This window comes from Arvicanthis niloticus, chromosome 4 (assembly GCF_011762505.2).
Source record: "Arvicanthis niloticus isolate mArvNil1 chromosome 4, mArvNil1.pat.X, whole genome shotgun sequence".
In the NCBI taxonomy this organism is placed as follows: domain Eukaryota; kingdom Metazoa; phylum Chordata; class Mammalia; order Rodentia; family Muridae; genus Arvicanthis; species Arvicanthis niloticus.
In genome coordinates this window covers 110,567,417-110,584,075 of record NC_047661.1, presented here as the reverse complement: position 1 = coordinate 110,584,075, position 16,659 = coordinate 110,567,417, and positions in this window count along the sequence as shown.

The window sequence follows — 16,659 nt, the reverse complement described above, 5'->3', positions numbered from 1 at the left end:
ATGGCTCTGGCCGCATATGTGGCAGAGGATGGCCTTGTTGGGCATTAGTGGGAGGAGAGGCCCTTGGGCCCATTGTAGGGGAATGCCAGGGAGTGAAGGCGGGAGTGGGTAGGCAGGTGGGTGGGAGCACCCTCATAGAGACAGGGGGGAGGGGAATAGGTTAGGGGTTTCCAGAGAGGATACCTGGAAAGGGAATAACATTTGAAATGTAAATAAAGAAAATATCCAATAAAAACAAACAAATAAATAAATACATAAATAAGAACGTGCCCTATCTATTAACACTATATCTATGCAGAAGGGAACTAAGCACAATGAAAGTGTCCAAGTCCCAGGCACTTCCTTAGGTATTTGGTGTATTTAATCATCATAGCATTCTTCTAAGGAAAGTACAGTTCATTTAACTATCACTTAATGACGGGGACATGGATTTTGTCATTGGGTGAACATCACGAACTGTAATTACACAAAATATGGTATAACATCACTAGGCAAGGTAATCACAAAACACTACTATTGAATGTGCAATCCATCTTTGGTCAAAACAATTAATTATTTTTATTTTGAAAAATCAAGAGATTAAGGCTAAAAACAAATAATTATTAGTGGTATATTAAAATTATTTAAATTAGCATGGGTCTATAGTTATATACTAATAAAAGAACAGGAAGTACAAACATGTAGGCATTCCTCAATTATGCCCCCTCAGAGTTGCTAACTGTATACTCGACAACGACATTTAAGTTCAAGTAAGAATCTTTACTTATAGACATAGACTAGGATAGTAGAGGCACAAGTCAACACAAGGAATATCAGGAATTTTATGGTGATGAATGGAAAAGCAAGCAGATGCATGAATAACCAAGCTGCACAACTATGACTAGGAAGGCTCTGGCAGTGCACGTCGTAGATGTGTAGTACGTGTGGAGCACCCCAATCAGAAGCTGCAGCTACCTGGTAAGTGAGTTCCAGGAAGGGGTGGTAAGTAGAGCAAATGAGAATCATCCACACAGCCAGGGGCTATTTGGAAAGGCCAAGACTTCAAATGTTTGGCAGATACTTGATTGTGACAACATAGGTAGGTATCCAGTGAAACTGCTTCATAATAAAAGTTTCTGGATTTCTCTTGTTCAAGCCAAAGTCCTGCCACAATTTTTACACATTTAACAAACTGGAGAAGTCCAGCATGATCTTCCTAATATCAACACTGCTCCTTTCATGTCACTAGAATTCAGAAATCTATGGAAAACTCAGATCCCTGTCTTATTTAAAAGAATAATTTGGGTATAGCAGATGGATCCACGTGTAATCTGGAGTCAGCTAGGCTGCACAGCCTTCAAACCATAAAATCCCCAATCTACATAGAGTAAGAGTCATTTGGTCATACATGGAATATGAGCCCAACACAGCTCCACTAAATATGTCTTCACTGAATTTCAACTATTCTCTTTTCTTATTAAATTATTTTATTTATTTACATTCTAAATTTTGTCCCCTGTCCTGGTCCCACCTCCCAGAGGTCTTCAACCCATACCCCTGCCTGTTTGCCTATGAGAGAGTGATCTCCCAGTAACCTACAACCATCAGCCCCCCCACCTCACTGCCCCCACACACAGCATCCTCCTTCCCAGGGGCACCAAGTCTCTACAGGATTAGGCATATCATTTTCCCCTGAAGCCAGACAAGGCAGTCCTCAGCTATGTATGTGCTGGGGGCTACCGACCACTCCATGTCTGCTCTTTAGTTGATGGCTTTTCTGGGGGGTGGGAGCTTTAAGGGGTCCAGATTAGTTGATATTGTTGTTCTTTCTTTGGGGCTATCAACTCCTTCAGGTCCATCAATTCTTCCCCTGTCTTGCATAGGGGTCCCCGGCCTCAGTCCAATCGTTGGCTGTAAGTGTCTGCATCTGTCTCAGTCAGCTACTGGTAACCTCTCAGAGGACAGCCATGAGGATTCTGTCTGCAAGCAAAGCATGGCATCAGAAACAGTGTCAGGGTTTAGTGCCTGCCCATGGGTTGGATTCCAAATTGTGCCAATCACTGGATGGCCTTTCTTTAAGTCCCTGCTCCCTTTTGTCCCAGCATTTCTTTTAGACAGGAACAATTCTAGGTCAAAAATTTTTTGAAGGTAGGTGGATGGCCCTATCCCTCCTCCGAAGTCCCTATTATCTACTGAAGGTGTTCTCTTTGGGTTCCTTCTCACCACTATTGCTCATTTCACCTAAGGTCATCCTCATTGAGTCCTGGGACTCTCACTTCAGAGATCACTGTGACTTTCTAGAGGTACCACTGCCCCCCACCCTTCACAGATGAGTCTTTCTATTCATTCTTCTAGCCCTCTGGTCTACTCTCCTGTCTCCCTCCATTCCTGATGCTGCCCTGTTTTCTCCCTCCCCCTCCCTTTCCCACCCAGGTCTATCCTACCCTCTGCCTCCACTGATTTTTTTTCTTCTTCTTTCTAAGTGGGATTGAGGCATCCTTACTTAGGCCTCTCTTCTTGTTAAACTTCATATAGTCTGTGAGTTTTATCTTGAGTATTCTGTACTTTTGGGGTAATATCCTCTTATCACTGAGCACATACCATGCATGTCCATTTGGGTCTGCATTACCTTGCTCAGGATGATGTTTTCTAGTTCCATCCATTTACCTGCAAAATTCATGAAGTTCATATATATATATATATATATATATATATATATATATATATTGAATCATGTGCCATTGTGGTATGATAAAGAACTTTTATGTATGTGCCTAAGAGTGGTATAGCTGGTACTTCAGGTAGAACTACTTCCAGTTTTCTGAGGAACTCAGAAATTGATTTCTCTAGAGGTCATACCAGTTTTCAAATCCTTGCCAGTGTATGCTGTCACTGGAATTTGTGATCTTAGCCATTCTGGTTGGTGTAAGGTAGAATCTCAAGATTTTTTTTTTTTTTTTTGATCTGCATTTCCCTGATGACTTAGGACTTTTAACATTTCTTTCAGTGCTTCTCAGGCATTTGAGATTCTTCTGTTGAAAATTCTGTTTAGCTCTGTACCCCATTTTCTAATTGGGTTGCTTGGTTTTTGGAGTCTAACAAATTTTGTACTGGATACAGGAGAGGCAAGAACAAAGTGGAGCAGAGATGAGGGAGTGGCCACCCAAAACTGGCCCAACTTGAGACCCATCCCAAGATGTAACACCCTGCCCTGTCATAGTAATGGCACTGTTAGTTTGCAGACAGGAGCCAATCCTCTGACAGGCTCCACAAAGCAATCAATGAAAACAGATACAGGGGCCCACAGCCAAACACTGGAAGGAAGTCTGGGAGCCTTATGAAAGTGTTGCAGGGAGGATTGAAGATCCCAGAAGGAGTCAACTAACCTGAACCCATGGTGGCTCTCAGAGACTGAACCAGCAAACAAAAAACATACACAGGCTGGACCTAGGCCCCTGCACATATGTCACATGTGCCATTAAGTCTTAAAGCCAGTCTTAGTGGGGGCTGATGCTAAAGCTGTTGCCTATCTGTGGATCAGGTTCCACTAACTTGGCTGTCTTGTCTGGCTTCAGTGGGAAAGCATTTGCCTTGTTGTCCAGAGACTTGAGGCAATGAGATGGAAAAACCTTGGTGAGAGAAGGGAGAGTGAGAGGATTTGGGAATAGAACTATGCATGAGGAGAGACAAGAACTAGGATCAGTTGAATGAATGGAAATATGCAGATGTTGGGGTGGGTGTGGTGGGGATGCTCTAATAAGTCCCAGAGACCTGTGATTGGGGGTAGATGACCTTAGCTGAAATGTCCAGCAGTGGGGACGTGAAAACTGAAGAGACCACCTCCAAAAGCTTTATTTGGCCTCAGTGGGAGAGGATGTGTCTAATTCTATAGAGACTTGATGACCCAGGGATAGGGGAATGCATGGTGGGAGAGGGTGGTGAGGTGGAGAGCACCCTTTCAGAGGCAAAGGGGAGGGCGGAGGGGCCGAAGAACTCTTGGTAGGGTAGTAAGTGGGCAACTTTTGGAATGTAAATAAATAAAACAATTTCAAAAAGCTATCACAAACTAGTTATACTAGTTATTGGGTTCTTACTGGATAGGTAACTCCCATTTTTCCTATCTTAACCATTAGACCATCCTGTGCCCCAGAGGCATTTATATAAACTCTTTTCTGCCACCAATTATATTGTCATCAAACACCACTTGTAAAGGTCTCCTTTTTACTCTCAGCTTCAGACTTGTATTATGTCTCCTTTTGCTATTCTGACTGAAGGTTCACTTGGATGAAAAAAAATGACATCTTTTGTATTAATTTTCTTATAACCAATTATATTAATTAAACCTTTGCTAATGGCAACGTTGTGCTTGTAAGACAACTGCCTTATGTTTTCTTGCTCCGTCTCTCAGTCCAAGCAGTTTTTACTACCCTTATATTGGGAATTGAGAACTTGATCTCTACGGTAGTTTCAGTTGCTTCTTCTACCATGGCCTTAATTCAGGGGGTCCATACAGCAGAACATGTTAACACATTTTCTAAAATTGTTTCTATTGCTCTTGTTACACAGGAAAGAACATATATATGTGTCATAAATAGAATTAATGTTTTAGAGGAAGCTGTATTGTATACAGGAATTCAAATTGAAAATATTAGGGTTAGGCTTACTACTGCCTGTCACACTAATTATAATTTATAAATTATAAATTGTCTGTCCCTATGACAGACAGTATTTCTAAGATTGATTTAAATATTCACACTCTTCCTAAGCAGATTGAGGCAGTCTCATATGCTTATTTACAGCTGTCTTCAGCTGAAAAGGTAGCTTCCTCCTTTCTCGATTACACCAATCTTACGTTTCTTACAGGTATTTCTGGTCTTTCCTGATTAATCTAGGAATTGTTGTTGGTCTGTTTCTTATTTTTGTTATACTATTTCCACTCCTCCTCTGACAAATAAGCTTGGGTCTCCATGATGTGGCTCATAATGTCCTATATCTTCAATTAAAAAAATAAAAAAGGAGATAGCGGTGGCCACATAGCAATTGCAGAGAACAGCATGTGAGTGCTTCACTGGTGAGACTCTATTGTGGCATTCTGCTTTGCATTCCACCTTGGCAAGGACCATAGAACTCCCTTCCCATTTGACAAGGCCCTCTGCTGAATTTGGTGGCCTCTGAATATATTACCTAGATACTGTGTGCTACAAGTTCTCTTTGCTTTTGCTATGTTGTTTATACTCATAGCAATACTTAGTTTCAATTTGTAAGTCATTTTCTCAATATTCATTTAAGGGGCCAAACCATCTCTCTGCAACTATCAATCCACCAGATGTGATCATTAATCCTGGGTATTTGGGGACTTGTCCCTAGAGACACACCTACAATCACACTGAGTAAAGCTGTGGCATCTGTGGTGGGCAGTGGGTCCTGCTTGCATAACTCTCCTGATCAAGACATGTCTGATCAACAGAGGCTTAAAATGAGGAAGCTATGTATGGTAAGAGAAATGTAGGAAATTCTGTGGCAAGCAAGTGAGCTTCCTGGAGACAGCTGACCATTGGGCATAGCTGAGATGGGTGAATCCTGGAGAGGCATGGACCATAAGGACTTTGTCCTGAGATTGCTTCTTGCTGCGATATGGCTTACTATGCTCACCATTACTGTATTCCTCAGACACCTGACATGACATGGAAATGCCATCACTGCCTATTGTATTGTACCCACTCTGTTGTGCAGATTTCCTGCAGAATCAATATGAAGATGTATTTTCATGAAATAATGCTGTTTAGATAAATTCATGGTTTCATAATTCCTGATAATTTTATAGAACTCCTGAATTGATTCAAGAAATTTTAATCTCTCTGCAGAATAAGAAAGGTGCAAATAGAGTTCTGTGAATCTTTGTCACAAGCATGTAAATTGCATTAGGAAGAGAAATAGGCTTGGCACCAATGTATGATCACAAGAAACTGTCAGGAGCCATAATGAGACAAGCTAATAACTAGCAGGTGATCATCCTGATATAGCCTGCTTCAGATTATTATATAATCTGCTACAGGTTCATTCTTATTAAGCAGGGCTATAAGGAATTCATTTCAGGAAAGATTCTCACTATTAATATGCTTTTTCTGATTTATTAAACATATAAAACAATCTCTAAGTAATAGCCAACCCATTTGGAGCAGATCTCTGCAGACCCATGAAGATGTACTGTCTAGTAGTGATGCTATATAGACAAATAGACAACTTTTTAAGTCTTGATGATCCTATAAGAATTCCTAAAATTATATCTGTGATTATTAAGCTCTTTTATAGTGAGACTGCTATTAGGTCCTTTTCTGATAGTCAAAACTGCAATGAGAACTCTGCCAGTCTCCCAAGTGTCACCAGTTAATCGCTTTTAGATAGTAAAAGACTTTTTTCCTACTCAGAGAACATTCCAAGAGGTTGTAAAACATTAATCAAAGGCCATAAAAAGGAAACTAACGATTTATTATAGGTGCTAGGACAGAAGATAAAATATTGACTGGGTTTATCTATACAAAACCTCACTAATAACTTACTTATGGTTTTAAACCTTTAGTGAACCTGTGGAGGAGCTATGACAGGTGATGGATGTTTAGCCAGATAATTAATCCTAATGAATATGCATGTAAACATTCTTGGTTGTAAACTTCTATTTCAATTTATGATTTGATTTTTTGCGTGAACTTGTGATGAACTTTACAACATGTGATCATGTATTCTGAAGGATGTATAAGTACTGAAGACAAAAAGAAGAGAGCATAATTTTTCCTTTTCCCCCACCTAGAAAATTTTTTCCCTTTCTTCACTTAGGATCTTCCTCCCTTTCCCTTTAGATAGCTTTCATAGGAAACTTTTTACAACTTAGTAATAAACTCCATAATCACTTTTCTAAGTGTCCCTTTTTCTTCCTTCGACTTCTGACTAGCAGGTTAGAAGTTAGAGCTGTGCAGTTCCTGGTGAGATAGTACAAAGGCTATTTACTTAATCCTTTTCAGCTTGAGGAAGAGGTACTAAGTACCAGAAACTGCAGTTTCTGGCCTCAGAGGAACACAGAAGGTAGGTCAACTACCATAGTAGCAGGTGACTTAGACTTAGGTAAGTAAACTTTTTATTATTATACAGCAACCCTAAATATCTCATAAGACCAAGTCTTGCCCTTCACTGCCTCTTTTCCCCCTTCACTGCCTCAAGGAGAACCAACAAGAAAGATCTCCCGCCAGGATTGCCCCCCTCCATGCCCACTGCAGGAAACATTCCTTCTAGGTTAGGAATGAGACCAGTAATCTCATAAACTAGAATTGGACAATTCATTATGGGTGTAAGAGCACAAAATAAGTGATTCACTAATTTATCTATATAGGATCGCAAAATAATAGGACACAAGACCGATGACCTCTGTCTTGACAAAATCCTTGATAACTTCTGACATAAAAATTGTTGCTTTAAACTCATAATTAACTTCTGGAGCTAAAAATAGATAACGAATGTTTAGTCATTACTTACTATATATTACTTCCTCGGTTCACCTGTAGTGTTGAAGCTGGCCTTTGACATATGTCTGAAATTTAAAATGGGGAAGCTATGTCTGATTAACAGAAATGTAGAACATAGGGAAGCTATAGAGACTTAAAAAACTGGTTCTTAGACTAATGGTATCAGGAATTTATAGGTGCATATCAAGAAACGTTGCTTTGTACAGTGAGCATGTCTCTGTCTGCAATTTTAAAAAGTATACTGACAGAGGGATGCCTTTGCTGAGTCGATTTATATCCACAAATGTTTAATCTGTCTCTCACCTTGCAAAATTTGTAACCAAATTGGCTAGGAGCTGGGTAGGTCTACAGGACATGCCCGGCTAGACATTCATTTTTGGCTTACTGAAATAGTGTTTTGTTGTGAAAAATAGCATCATGTGGTGAGTGACCCACTGTGAGAAGGGAAAGAGAAAGGGAAATTACTAGAAAATTTTTGTAATGATGATGTCTTCATAATGCTGGTGTTAATATTTCTTTTAATAAAATAACTAATTATTTCACTGCTCAGGTGAACAGAATTGTGGTTGTATAAATAAATATGGTTCAAGGTAAGCAGGAGCCACTTGATTGAAAGTCAACAGGTGGTCACTGTTTTCACTTTTAGTGACAATGCACATCTGTCCTCAGGTTCCTGAACCCCACCTGAGCTGGACTCCAGCAGTTAATAAATGAGCTGACACAGTGTATGCAGTCATTAGGAAATTTAAATTTGGTTTTCTGGCCTTTTGGTCTCAGATTTTAAATTTTATAAAAGAATTACTGAAATTCAGTGAAGGCAGATTTAATGTTTGGAGTGGTGTTGAGCTCACTCCCCATGTGTGACCAAATGACATTTTACTCCATGTAGATTAGGGACACTGTAGTTTAAAGTCTGTGCAACCTAGCTGACTCCAAATTACACTTGGATCCATCTGGTCTGCCCTAATTATTCCCTTTTATAAGATGTGGATCTGAGTTTTCCGAAAATTTCTGAATTCTAGTGTCTTGAAAGGAGCAGTGCTGTGAAAGAAGACTATGCTGGACTTCTCCAACTTGTTAGATGTGTAACAATTGTGGCAGGACTTTGGCTTGAACAAGAGAAATCCAGAAAACTTTACTGTGGAGCAGTTTCACTGGATACCTATGTTGTCACAATCAAGTATCTGCCAAACATTTGAAGCCTTGACCTTTCTAAATAGCCCCTGGCTGTGTGGATGATATTTACTCTGCTTACCAACCTTTACTGTCTCTAACTTACCAGGTGGTGGAAGTTCTTGTTTGGTCTGTGCTATAAGTACTATATGTCTATGATATGCGCTGCACGAATTTTCCTAATCATAGTTATGGAGTTTGATAACTCGTGCTTTGTACTTTTCCAATCATCCCTATGAATTTCATGGTATTCCTTGTGTTGATTTGTGCCTCTACTATCCTGGTCTTTTGCTGTAAAGTAAAGATTCTTACCTAAATTTTGTTGTAGAGTATACAGTTACCCACTCTGTGGAGTATGAATGGATGCATGCATGTTTGTATTTCCTTTTATTAATATTTAATTATATATCCATTTTAATTAAAATAATTTTAATATTCTAATAATTATAATTATTGTGTTTTTGTGTATGGGAACTCACTTACGCCATGCACAGATGGACATCTGAGACAAACTGCCCAGTCTAAACCTATGGCTGTATTGATAAATGCAGAATAAGAATGGAGGTGCACATCTTATTGGCACGAATATCATTTAAAAAAACTGTGTTATTTGACCTGGTGCTATTTCTTCTCATTCAAGTTCCCTCTGGAAAGAACTCAATTGATGAAAGCAGCTATGTGGCTGAAACACACCTCATTAGGCCTGGGAAAGGCTCAGAATCGTCTCAGGAACCACAAGACTCACAAGAAAGTTCTGTGGACTGTGGTGACAGTGAGTTTGATTGTGAGTTTCTTCGTGTTGCTTCTGAAATTCATACATTTCCAAAGGCCACAGAGAGCTGTATTTTAAGGAGTGTAGGAAAGGTGGAAAATCAGGAAACAAACAGGGAAGAAGAGAGAAGTAACTTTAGGAGGTTTGTTTTTTTTTTTGTTTGTTTTCTTTTTTTGGTTTTGTTTTGTTGGTTGGTTGTTTTTTTTTGTTTTGTTTTGTTTTTTGGTTTTTGGTTTTTGGTTTTTCGAGACAGGGTTTCTCTGTATAGCCTTGGCTGTCCTGAAACTCACTCTGTAGACCAGGCTGGCCTCAAACTCAGAAATCCGCCTGCCTCTGCCTCCCAAGTGCTGGGATTAAAGGCGTGTGCCACCACTGCCTGGCTAACTTTAGGAGTCTTAATTAATTCCCCTTGCTTTGAAATATTTTGTGTTTTTCAAAACTGAGCTGATGTGTAGATTCAGGCAGGTCAGAAGTTAAATAACTCAGATTTTCAGTTTTAACAGCACTGTTATTTCAATATTAGGCTCGCAGAAATCATTTAAAGCCACACATACACACACACACACACACACACACACACACACACACACCTGCATGTAGCATGGTGACTGCATATAGCTTTTCTTTTTCTTAGTTCTATTTTCTTTGTAGACTATTCTAAAAATAAAATAGAAAACAACTTTATAAAGAAATCTTTCATGGGTGACTGTTTAGCATGACTTTGAAGATTTCTAAGAGTTTTGAAAGTCTTTCAGGACACTTTTCTATGCCGGGATTGTTGTCCCTAGCCCTGCAAATTTAAAACAAATACAAAGTATACTATTTTACATTCTACCCATAACTTAGGCATCACATTATAAAATTGGTATATGTTGTGTGGTTTCCTACAATTACTCTTGTAAAAATAAACAGTATAAATATGAAGAAATGTGATGCTTCCAATACACTCTGTTCCCCTTCACATAAGGTCAGAGCATAATGCTTGCTTGCAGAACATGGGTTGTGAGGAATCTTAAAGTACTGTCTTCTGCTCCTTCTTGCCTGGAATTTTCCTTGGCACCTGCTTCATTGATGTGTATAGGTACCTTCTGTGTAAGTGAATGTCCATCATTTCTTTATCAGAGGATCTGGGTAACTTTGAAATATTAGAAGAAAAATTAATGCACAGTATCTACATTTTATAATGTGGAAACTTCTAAGCTAACTTGGCTCCACCCAGCCTGCATCCTTACAACTTTTGGATACTGAATCCCTAATCTTTCTGCTTCAGCCTCATAAGAGTTGAGCCACAGGTCCCTGCCTTCAGGTTATGATCAGTTTTATCACTGAAGGCTGAAGATCTTATGTTTTGTTATCTTCCTCTGAATTTATAAGTGCTGGTTCTTCTTTAGAGTAAAAGAACCAGAAGAGGAAGAGGAGGAGGAGGAGGAGGAGGAAGAGGAAGAGGAGGTAGAGAAAGAGGAGGTAGAGGAAGAGGAGGTAGAGGAAGAGGAAGAGGAGAAGGGAGAGGAGGAAGAGGAGGACTCACTTTTCAAACTCTTAATTTATTATTTTATTTTATAGGTGCTGAGATGATACTCCATGGCATCTTAGATTCTTATATCCTTATACCCAGAAGAAGAGGACATTAACCTTATTTAATGCCCATGCGATTCAGAAACCTAAGATGTGCTCCATTACTTCTCACGGTTTTATGATGCGCTTGTATTCCACCTGTGCTAAGCAAATCCTTTACCTTAGCTGTGTAGGCGCCCTACGAATAGCTAACTAATGGTTTCTTGATCAATGGATGTCTCAATTACTTCTCTTTGAAAAAATCAAGTTAAAAATTTAAAAATTTAGTAAATTAATGAAGTTTACTATTATGTATATACACACATATATTTACATATATGTGTGCATAATATATATGCATATATTATACATATTATATGTACTACATGTATATTATATATAATGCATATATATTAACTTTAAAGTAAATTGAACATTGTATGAACCAATCCAACTAAATAAATGCTAACTACTCATAGATTATAATAGACATGTTAACATTTAACATGTAAAATTTTATTTTTAACTGATTCTTGAAAAATCTGGAAGTTCAATAAATGCTTCAGAAATCAGCGGGAAGTTCACAAATGGTAATAGCATTTAGCTCATTTCAGTGGAAATGGTCTCATTAACATGCCAGCTGCGAAAAATAGGTGAACCCAGACATGGCCCTTACCTGCCTCAGGGAAGAAATATTACTTACACTTTTGCTTTTAAAAATAATCCTAACTTAGACTGTTAACAGTTACTCCAGTGGTAACCATTGGCAATAAATGTACCTTTTTCCCACCTCCTTCACTGTGAACCTTTACAAAATCTTATGCTAGCTTTAGTATTTTCAATGAAAAATAACTATTGCTAATTGCATTTTAAACTATTTTAACTGGCAATATTGATGGATTGCCTCCCTGGTCATAATTAACTCCAGATTTTGGAACCATCCAAGTCTTCCATGAACTCAGACTGTAATGTTAGGCACATGTGGATGATCCAGTTCTTGGGAAACAGGCAAGAGGGTCATAGACATGAATCCAACCAGGCAGAAAGTGAGATCCTGTCTTAAAGGACGAGACAGGTCAGGGAGATAGTTATTAAAGTACTGCCCTTGCACAGATGAGAACCTGAGTTCAAATTCCTGCCACATCTCGATAAGAAAGCCAGGTGCAAGGGCACGAGACTGTGATTTCAGCATAGGGAAGCAGAGACAGGCATGTCCTCAGTAACCAGCCTCCCTCCTACTCAGTGAGCTCCAGACCAGCGAGAGTTCCTGTCTCATAAAACATGATGAATGATGTCCATGGTGGTTTTCAACTTGACTGTATCTGGAATCAACTGAAACACAAACTTCCAGGCAATCTAGTGAAGTTTTTTTCTTCAATGTTTTTCTCGTTTCTATTTTTTTATTTACCTTTTCCCCTTTGGTTGAAAATAGATTTTTTTTTCACATAATATACCCTGATTGTAGTTTCCTTTTCCTCAACTCCTCTCAGTTCCTCCACACTTTCTGCATACACCCCTTTCTGTCTCTTATTAGAAAACAAATAGGCTTTTGACGGAATGAAACTGATAAAATCCATTAGCCAATAATAAAAATGAGATAAGACAAACAAAAAATAATGCTTTGAAATACAACAAAACAAACAGAAGGAAAAGAGCCCAAGAAAGGAGGGAAAAAACAGATATAGACTCAGAGACCCACTCATTCTCACACTCAGAATCCCATAAAAACACTAAACTGGAAACCATAATATATACCCAAAGGACAGATTATCTAAAGCAGGAAGACCCATGATAAATGTGAATGACACCTTCTAGTGGCAACCCAGATATAAGGACATGGAAGAAGAAAACCATGCCTTTTGCCTGCTTGCCCTAACCCTTGTTGGCAAGTTCATCTACTCGATTGCTCCATCATTCCTCCACCAACCTTAAAACTAACTTCTTCAGGATTCCAAATATACTGAAGACGAGAAGCTCTCCAGGAATCCACCATGCCTTCAGTGCCAGATTACAATGTTTGAGATCATCAACCTCATGGATTGAACAACTAATGGATTGTTCATTTTTCTGGCACAAGACATTCTTTGCTGAACTATCCAGACTTCATCCTGTAAGCCAATCTAATTAATCCAACAGCTAAATAGATTGGCTGATGGGTCTTATCAGTTTCATTCCTTCAAAATAAAACCCTGAGAATTACAATGCCTGATGATACACACATGCATATGTGTCCGTGCACTTAGAAGGCCATTTCCATACATAAACATGCACACAAAAGAGAGTCCCACAGATATGAATATCATAAATAGTAACATAGCAGCATCTAGGTTATCTGCTCTATATAAAAGTTGTATTGAATTAAATCTAAACTTTTCAAACAATTTTCTTTTCACAGGAATGATGTTTTGCTTTAAAGTAAGTGGCTTAAAGGGAAAATTTTGTTTCTATATTGGGTGACTTAAAAAGCTAGTGTTTAAGAAGCCATCACATAAAATCTCTCTTGAATTCAAGCAATTTCAGCAATAGAGCTCAAAAGGAAGTTCTGATTCATGACAAATATATTTTTTTAAATTGTGTCCAAATGGAACAGTGAAACCTAAATTACTATAGCTTGTATTTCAGTCCCTCAGAATTGTTCATCCAATAACTTTCCTGATTGTTAGGTAGAGTTATTAGCTATACTCCAGGAATATTCTATGTAAATTGTGGGGGTGGCACAAAACGAGAAAACCTTCACTAATTACACTTTAAATTTAAAATTCCAAGAAAGGTCTTCTCACTTCCAAGCTTTGTGTAACATCCAGTGAGTGCTGCTGGCTAACATTTCAAAGTACTTTCACTGTGTCTGAGAAGGCTGCACCCACATCTGAACCTTGGCAAGTTCTATAACAGCAGGTAGTAGCATCCCACTTCTTACTCAGAATATGAAGTTTCACAGAAAGTTTTCAAACTTCTAACTCCAAATGGCAAGTATCCAGACTGCACAGAGCCATTGAAGGCAGAAAGCACATCTTTCCCTGGATGAAAACCTGTTCTGCCACTTCTACACCAGGGAATGACAAGAAGAATGGAGGACAAAGGGAGAAATGGCTGACTGGGTTAACTAAAGATGGTTTAAGCAGGGCACTGAAGGCAGAATCTGTATGATAATAAACTGGTCAGGCATGTCCCATCAAAGTCAAAATTCTGACCCAAAACTGATATTGAGGGAAAAGGAGAATGCGCAGACTTGGAAAATACTTGCAAAAAAATTATAACAGAAGCTTGCCCAAAGAAGGTATTCGAAGTAAAAGTAAACAAAAAAATTCTCAATGTCATCAGTTGATGATGAATGAAATGCAAATTAAGATGAAAATGAGAATGAGAAATTATGGCATATCCCTTGGAATAATTAAAATCTTACAACTTGCGATATTAAATGTCTGTGATAATGTAAAGAAATGAAAGTCCTATATACTGCGGATGGTAATGTAAATTATTGCTATTTTGAAAGCTCATAGTCTCTTAACTAAGCATCATATACTTTTGGTAACATTTGGTAAGTTTCAGCCTTTAAATTCCTGTATGTTCGCTTAAGAGAAATGACAGCTCTCATTTCAGCATTTTCCCAAAAAAGGAAGGAAAAATGTCTGTTGCAGGACAAGGAGGATGAATTTTAAATGAAGAACCTTTGGGTGTAAAAACATTTTTATGTGATTAATATTTTAATCACTTTAGTTGTGGGGATTGTTTTATATATATATGTATGTATGTATATGTGCATAGGTACATATGTATACCTGTATGATAGATTTTATATTAGATATATTTATATATGTTATATATATGTGTGTGTTCATATATATAAACATATTTATTGTTTACTTTAAGTATGTGAAAGTTTACCTGTACCTAATAAAGATGTGGGTGTTTTGTGTTTTGAAAGGTGAAGAAACATGGGAAAAGGAAAACTCTCTTTAGAGACAATGGGAAAATACTATATAGGAAAAAATAAGCATCTTCTGCTCCTGGCACATACAATCCCCTCACCACACACACACACACACACACACACACACACACACACACTTCATTTTCTCTGAAAATTTAGGAAGTTCCAATTGAACTATACCTTTATGGATAACATATATACAGAATCCAGCCAAACACTTAACTGTTTTCCCTAATAACCAGTGTCTGATGAGTATCAAGTCCTGGAGATTTAACTGGCAACGTTCTCTGCCGAAGGGGGAGGGGGCTGCTAAAGTGTGTTTATACACAGGAAAGAGCTCTTTACCAGGCTCTGTGAAATCCCTGTCTCTTGCATCAATAATGATGTATTGCCATGAAGCCTGGGTGGTCCTGTCATGGAGCAGATGAAGTGTTTCTTCTTGTATCTAGGTAGATATTCACTGATAACCAATCATTCTCTTCTTGCTCAGCATTCCTGTTCACATGCATTCCTTTGGAGATGCAGTCATTCACAAGATGTTCTGAGGGCGTAAGTGCCAAGTCACACTGGTTGTCCCACAAGAGCTGGGACAGCAGGAGGACAAGGGGACAACTTCAGGTTATTATTTAATTCTTTCCCTGTAGTCTCAATGATAACAACAATGACAGCAGTGCTTTGGAGAAATAAGAGCATCTGTCCACATAGATACATTCAGCTGAAGCTCTTTTTGTATTGTTACCACTTTTGAAAACCTTATACAGTAAGGCTCTCTTCCATTTTTAGATTCACCATATCAAACTTATAAATGGTTTCAATTAAAAAGAAGTTATTTGCCAAGTGGCTGCTTTGTAAGCTTTGTGGCTGGCCAACATAGCTTATAAGCCAAAGATCCCAGACTCCCGCTCTGGCTGTTGCTTCTAGACAGAACTTAATCACGTGACAAATAACAAATCAAGATTTCTGCAGTGGGTAGAGCTGGGTTGTTTGTTTGTTTGTTTGTTTGTTTGTTTTTAGCAGAAGTATAATTCAGTGTATGCCAGTTAATGCTATTCATGTAGAACATTGCCTGTATATAAAAAAAATGCAAATCCTATGACCTTGTTAGACACAGTAATTGAGTTTGGACTGACATCTAACCTAGAGCTGAATTCTGCCAGTAATTCGGTGTACTGGCAGAGATAGGAATGCTATGGCTGCTGGCATGACTGAAGCCTTGGCTCGGGTTGAGAACTGACCTGCCAGGAGCTCTGCTGCTCCATCAAATCAGATATATGATTAATCCATAGCTTTTAATGCACCTGGAACACTTCTGATATACACAAGAATAGGAAGGCTGCATGACATTCACACGAACACATTCTTAAAAGACCATTGCCTTGGTGAATTGATCCTTGGAAAGTTCACAGTACACAACAGATGCTCACAAAATCTTTTGGGTTCCCAATGTAGAAATATGCTTCTAGGGCCATGATGACAACAAGGGGCAAAATCTCTGGGGTCCTTTTAACCAACAGATTTGCATAAATGGCTCTGGCTTCCCATTGCAGACTGGGCTACCTGGGCTTATATACTAGGTGGATCATCCCTGAGTCTGAAAACCAAGTCCTTCATGGTCATAGGGGTTCAGTAGAACTTGGAGAAATCAGTAAGAGCCAAAGAATTATTTTGTATATTTTGCATATTTTGTTCAGGGCCTAGAATATTGTCTCTTTTAAAGAAGGTTCCATGGACTT